Source organism: Triticum aestivum, chromosome 1D, assembly GCF_018294505.1.
Source record: "Triticum aestivum cultivar Chinese Spring chromosome 1D, IWGSC CS RefSeq v2.1, whole genome shotgun sequence".
Lineage (NCBI taxonomy): Eukaryota > Viridiplantae > Streptophyta > Magnoliopsida > Poales > Poaceae > Triticum > Triticum aestivum.
The window spans coordinates 429,876,560-429,883,583 of NC_057796.1; positions in this window are offsets into that span (position 1 = coordinate 429,876,560).

Genomic DNA, 7,024 nt, shown 5'->3' on the forward strand with positions numbered 1-7,024 from the left:
ATCTGTTACCGATAATTTTAGTGCTTGCAGAGAATACCTTGCTGAAAACCGCTTGTCATTTCCTTCTACTCCTTGTTGAGTTCGACACTCTTACGTTTCGAAAGGACTATGATTGATCCCCTATACTTGTATCCATTAGAGGAAGGAAAAGGTTTCATATAGTCAAAACCCCAAACATCAAATGGTTCAATAACAAGTGAATAATTCATAGGCATTTCTTGACGTCTACCAATATTACCAATTCTTTGACATTCATCACAAGAAAGGACAAACTTACGTGTATCTTTGAAGAGAGTAGGCCAGTAAAAATCAGATTGTAATACCTTATGTGAAGTTCTGTCTCCTTCATGGTACCCTCCGTATGCCTCGGAATGACATTTCCTTAGGATTTATTCCTGCTCATGCTCGGGCACACAACGTCTAATAACACCATCTACTCCTTCTTTATTTAAGTGTGGGTCATCCCGAAAGTAATGTCTTATATCAAAGAACTTTTTCTTTTGTTGGTATGTGTAACTAGGTAGTATATATTTAGAAACAATGAAATTAGCATAGTCTGCATACCAAGGATTATTGCGAGAAGTATAAGCATTTACATCAGCTAATTGCTCTTGAGGAAAACTATCATCAATAGACAATGGGTCATCAAGAACATTTTCCATCCTAGAAAAATTATCTACTACAGGGTTTTCAGGTCCTTTTCTATCAACAATATGCAGATCAAACTCTTATAATAAAAGAACCCACCTAATTAACCTAGGTTTAGCATCTTTCTTATCCATAAGATATCTAATAGTAGCATGATCGGTGTGAATAGTAACTTTTGAAATCAACAATATAAGGTCTGAATTTATCACATGCAAACACAACTGCTAATAATTCTTTCTTGGTACTAACATAGTTTCTTTGAGCACTATCCAAGGTCTTGCTAGCATAATGAATAACATTCAGTTTCTTATCAATTCTTTTACCTAAAACAGCACCAACAGCATAATCACTAGCATCACACATAATTTCAAAGGGTAAGTTCCAATCAGGTGGTTGAAAAACAGGTCCAGTTATTAAAGTTTTCTTAAGTATTTCAAAGGCTTCTACACAATCATCATCAAAAACAAATGGAACATCTTTTTGTAAGAGATTAGTTAGAGGCCTAGAGTTCTTAAAAAAGTCTTTAATGAACCTTCTCTAAAAACCAGCATGACCCAGGAAACTTCTTATATCTTTAATATCTTTAGGTCATGGTATTTTCATAATTGCATCAACTTTAGCTTTATCTACTTCAATACCTCTTTCAGAAATTTTATGACCAAGGACTGTACCTTCATTCACCATAAAGTGGCACTTTTCCCAGTTCCAGGTGAGATTGGTCTCTTCACATCTCTGCAAAACTCGGTCAAGGTTACTTAAGCAATCATCAAAAGAAGTTTCGTAAACAGAAAAAACATCCATGAATACCTCAACCATTTTATCACAGAAATCAGAGAATATAGCAGGCATACATCTTTGGAAAGTAGCGGGTGCATTACATAAACCAAAAGACATATGTCTGTAAGCATAAGTTCCAAAAGGACAAGTAAAAGTAATTTTTCTTGATCTTCTTGTGATACAGGTATTTGAGAAAAACCATAATAACCATCTGGAAAGAAAAAGTGTGTGTGCTTAGATAATCTTTCTAACATTTGATCAATGAAAGGCAAAGGGTAGTGGTCTTTTCTAGTAGCTTTGTTTAGTTTCCTAAAATCAATTACCATCCTATAACCAGTTACAATTCTTTGTGGGATAAGTCCATTTTTATGATTAGGAACAACAGTAATGCCTCCTTTTTCTGAGGGACACAATGAACAAGACTTGCAATCTACTATCAGCTATAGGATAAATGATACCTGCTTCCAGAAGCTTTAATATTTTAGTTCTCGCCACATCCTTCATTTTGGGATTCAAGCGGCGTTGATGATCGACGAATGGTTTAGCCTCAGGCTCCATATTAATCTTGTGTTGACATAGGGTGGGACTAATGCCCGTAAGATCATCAATAGTATATCCAATTACATCACGATATTTCCTCAAAGTTTTAAGTAATCTCTTTTATTCGTGCATCGAAAGGTTAGCATTGATAATAACAGGATATATTTTCTTTTCATCAAGATAAGAATATTTCAATGTATTAGAAAGTTCTTTAATTCAAACACAGGATCACTTTTAGGTGAGAGAGGATCTCCCAAAGTTTCAACATGCAAATTATGTTTAAGGATAGGTGCTTGTTTAAAGAATATTTCATCTATTTCATTTTTTTCACTCATTTGCATATCATTTTCATGGTCTAGCAGATATTGTTCTAATGGATTAGTAGCAGGCACAATAATAGAAGTAAGACGAATGATTTCATCTTTACTAGGTAATTCTTTATCATGAGGTTGCTTACTAAACTTGGAGAAATTGAATTCATGAGATACATCACCAAAATTAACACGGATCGCCTTCTCTTTAGCACAATCAACTTTAGCATTAATATTATTCAAGAAAGGTCTACCAAATATAATAGGACAAAAATCATCTTGTGGTGATCCAAGAACTAGAAAATCAGTAGGGTATTTGATCTTACCACACAAGACTTCAACATCTCTAACAATCCCAAGTGGTGAAATAGTATCTCTGTTTGCAAGCTTAATAGTAACATCAATATCTTCTATATCAACAGGAGCAATATCATGCAGAACTTCTTGATATAAAGTATATGGAATAGCACTTACGCCAGCACCCATATCAAATAAACCATGATAGCAATTATCTCCAATGTTAACAGAAACAACAGGCATGCCAACAGCTGGTTTACTTTTATCTGATTTATCTTGTTTATTATTAACGGGTTTAGCAATCCTAGTTGCCTCCTCATAGAAATAAATGACATGTCCATCAATATTATCGGCCAAAAGATCTTTAACTATTGCAACATTAGGTTCCACTTTAATTTGTTTAGAGGGCTTAGGTGTTCTAATATAACTTTTATGAACCATAGTTGTAGCTTTAGCATGTTCCTTAATCCTAACAGGAAAGGGGGTTTCTCAATATAAATAGTAGGTACAAATGGGTCAACATTATAAATAATTATTTCAGTTTCAGCAATATCGGGTTCCTTACAAATTTCTTCAACATGTGGATGAAATTTAAACCACTTCTCCTTAGGGAGATCAACATGAGCATCAAAGGATTCACAAATCGTAGCTATCTTAGAGTCAAGTTCATACTTTGCATTAAACTTATGGAAGGTCTCTATTTCAATAAAAGTTTTAACACAATCATATTCAAGATTTATACCTGACTCATTACCTTTTTCGATTACCCAATCTTCAGAGTTGCATTTGATTCTTTCAAGGAGATCAGATTTGAACTCAATAATTTTCTTCATAAAGGAACTAGTAGAAGAAGTATCAAGCACTGAACGATCATTATGAGAAAGTCGAGCATAAAAGTTTTGTATAATCATCTCTATTGAGAGCTCATGATTGGGGCATGTGTGCATCATATATTTAAGACTCCCCCAAGCTTGAGCGATACTTTCTCCTTCACGAGGCAAAAAATTATATATATATATATATATATATATATATATATATATAATTCTATCAGATGAACCAAGTGCATGGGATAAAATTTCTGGTGGAATTCAAGCTTCAATCGGTTCCAGTCCCATGTTCCAATATCACCAAATAGCCTATTCCAAGATAATGCCTTTTTCCTCATGGATAAGGAAAATATCTTCTTCTTAACTCCATCCTCTGATAACCCTGCAAGCTTAAACAATCCACAAATTTCATCTATATATATATATATATATATATATATATATATATATATATATCAAGTGCATATCAGGATGTATTGTTCCATCGCCTAGATATGAATTAGCAAGCAGTTTCTCCATAATACCCAAAGGAATTTCATAGTAAATATTTTCAGTAGCTTCAGTAGGTTGAGTAGTGATGTCTACTACACAACTTAATCTTGTAGACTCGTGTTGGGCCTCCAAGCACAGAGTTTTGTAGGACGGTAGCAAATTTTCCCTCAAGTGGATGACCTAAGGTTTATCAATCCGTGGGAGGGGTAGGATGAAGATGGTCTCTCTCAAACAACCTTGCAACCAAATGACAAAAAGTCTCTTGTGTCCCCAACACACCAAATACAATGGTAATTTGTATAGGTTCACTAGTTCGGCGAAGAGATGGTGATACAAGTGTAGTAATGATAGTAGATATTGATTTTTGTAATAGTAACTGATGACCCACAAGTATAGGTGATGTATCGTAGTCCTTTCGATAAGTAAGAGTGTCGAACCCAACGAGGAGCAGAAGGAAATGATAGGCAGTTTTCGGTAAGGTATTCTCTGCAAGCACTGAAATTATCGATAACAGATAGTTTTGTGATAAGGTAATTTGTAACGAGCAACAAGTAATAAAAGTAAATAAGGTGCAGCAAGATGGCCCAATCCTTTTTGTAGCAAAGGACAAGCCCGGACAAACTCTTATATGAAGGAAAACGCTCCCGAGGACACATGGGAATTATCGTCAAGCTAGTTTTCATCACGCTCATATGATTCGCGTTCGTTACTTTGATAATTTGATATGTGGGTGGACCGGTGCTTGGGTACTGCCCTTCCTTGGACAAGCATCCCACTTATGATTACCCCTATTGCAAGCATCCGCAACTACAAAAGAAGTATTAAGGTAAACCTAACCATAGCATGAAACATATGGATCCAAATCAGCCCCTTACGAAGCAACGCATAAACTAGGGTTTAAGCTTCTGTCACTCTAGCAACCCATCATCTACTTATTACTTCCCAATGACTTCTCCCGTGTCCTCAGGAACAAACGTAACTACTCACAAATCATATCCATGTTCATAATCAGAGGGGTATTAATATGCATAAAGGATCTGAACATATGATCTTCCACCGAATAAACCAACTAGCATCAACTACAAGGAGTAATCAACACTACTAGTAACCCACATGTACCAATCTGAGGCTTTGGGACAAAGATTGGATACAAGAGATGAACTAGAGTTTGAGAGGAGATGGTGCTGGTGAAGATGTTGATGGAGAATGACCCCCTCCCGCTGAGAGGATCGTTGGTGGTGATGATGGTGATGATTTGCCCCTCCCGGAGGGAAGTTTCCCCGGCAGAACACCTCCGCCGGAGCCCTAGATTGGTTTCGCCAAGGTTTCGCCTCGTGGCGGCGGTGTTTCTTCCCGAAAGCTTGCTTATCATTTTTTCTCGGACGAAAGACTTCATATAGCAGAAGATGGGCACCGGAGGCCTGCCAGGGGGCCCACGAGAGAGGGGGCGCGCCCAGGGGGTAGGGCATGGCCCCCACCCTCGTGGCCAGGGTGTGGGCCCCCTCTGGTTGATTCTTTCGCCAGTATTTTTGATATATCCCAAAACGTGCTCCCGTGAAGTTTCATGACTTTTGGAGTTGTGCAGAATAGGTCTCTAATATTTGCTCCTTTTCCAGCCCAGAATTCTAGCTGTCGGCATTCTCCCTCTTCATGTAAACCTTGTAAAATAAGAGAGAATAGGCATAAATATTGTGACATAATGTGTAATAACAGCCCCTAATGCAATAAATATCGATATAAAAGCATGATGCAAAATGGACGTATCAACTCCCCCAAGCTTAGACCTCTCTTGTCCTCAAGCGGAAGCCGATATCGAAAAATATGTCCACATGTTAGAGATAGAGGTGTCGATAAAAATAAAATACGGACATGAGGGCATCATGATCATTCTTATAACAGCAACATATATAAGTATTGTCATATGATTTCTTATGCTCAAGTAATAATCTATTCACAATGTCAAGTATGAATCAGAAACTTCGTTGAGAAGCAACAAACTATACTCTCAGTCATTGAAGCAATTGCAATTTCTCATAACATCGGAAAGAGTCAATATAAGAGCTTTTCAGCAAGTCCACATACTCAACTATCATTTAGTCTTTCACAATTGCTAACACTCACGCAATACTTATGGTTATGGAGTTTTAATCGGACACAGAGAAAGATAGGGGCTTATAATGTTGCCTCCCAACCTTTTACCTCAAGGGTAATGTCAACAATAATAATTCATGCTAACTTACATCCAATTGGATATATATATCAGGATCTTTCCAACACAATGTGCTTGCCAAAGGATAAAATGTAAAAAGGAAAGGTGAAGATCACCTTGACTCTTGTATAATGTATAAGGCAAGAATAAAAGATAGGCCCTTCGCAGAGGGAAGCAGAGGTTGTCATGTGCTTTTAAAGTTGTATGCACAAAATCTTAATGCAAAAGAACGTCACTTTATATTGCCACTTGTGATATGGACCTTTATTATGCAGTCCGTCGCTTTTATTGCTTCCACATCACAAGATCGTATAAAGCTTATTTTCTCCACACTAATAAATCATACATATTTAAGGAGCAATTTTTATTGCTTGCACAATGACAACTTACTTGAAGGATCTTACTCAATCCATAGGTAGGTATGGTGGACAGTCATGGCAAAACTGGGTTTAAGGGTATTTGGAAGCATAAGTAGTATCTCTACTTGGTGCAAAGAATTTGGCTAACATGAGGGGGAAAGGCAAGCTCAACATGTTGGATGATCCATGACAATATACTTTATTTCGGATATAAGAAAACATAACCCATTACGTTGTCTTCCTTGTCCAACATCGACTCTTTAGCATGTCATATTTTAATGAGTGCTCACAATCATAAAAGATGTCCAAGATAGTATATTTATATGTGAAAACCTCTCTTTCTTTATTACTTCCTATTAATTGCAACGATGACCAAAACTATGTTTGTCAACTCTCAACAACTTTTATTCATCATACTCTTTATATGTGAAGTCATTACTCTCCATAAGATCAATATGATCTCTTTATTCTTTTTATCCTTTCTTTTATTCCCTCAAGATCATGGTAAGATAATCAAGCCCTTGACTCAACACTAATCTTTATTATATATAACTCACGGAC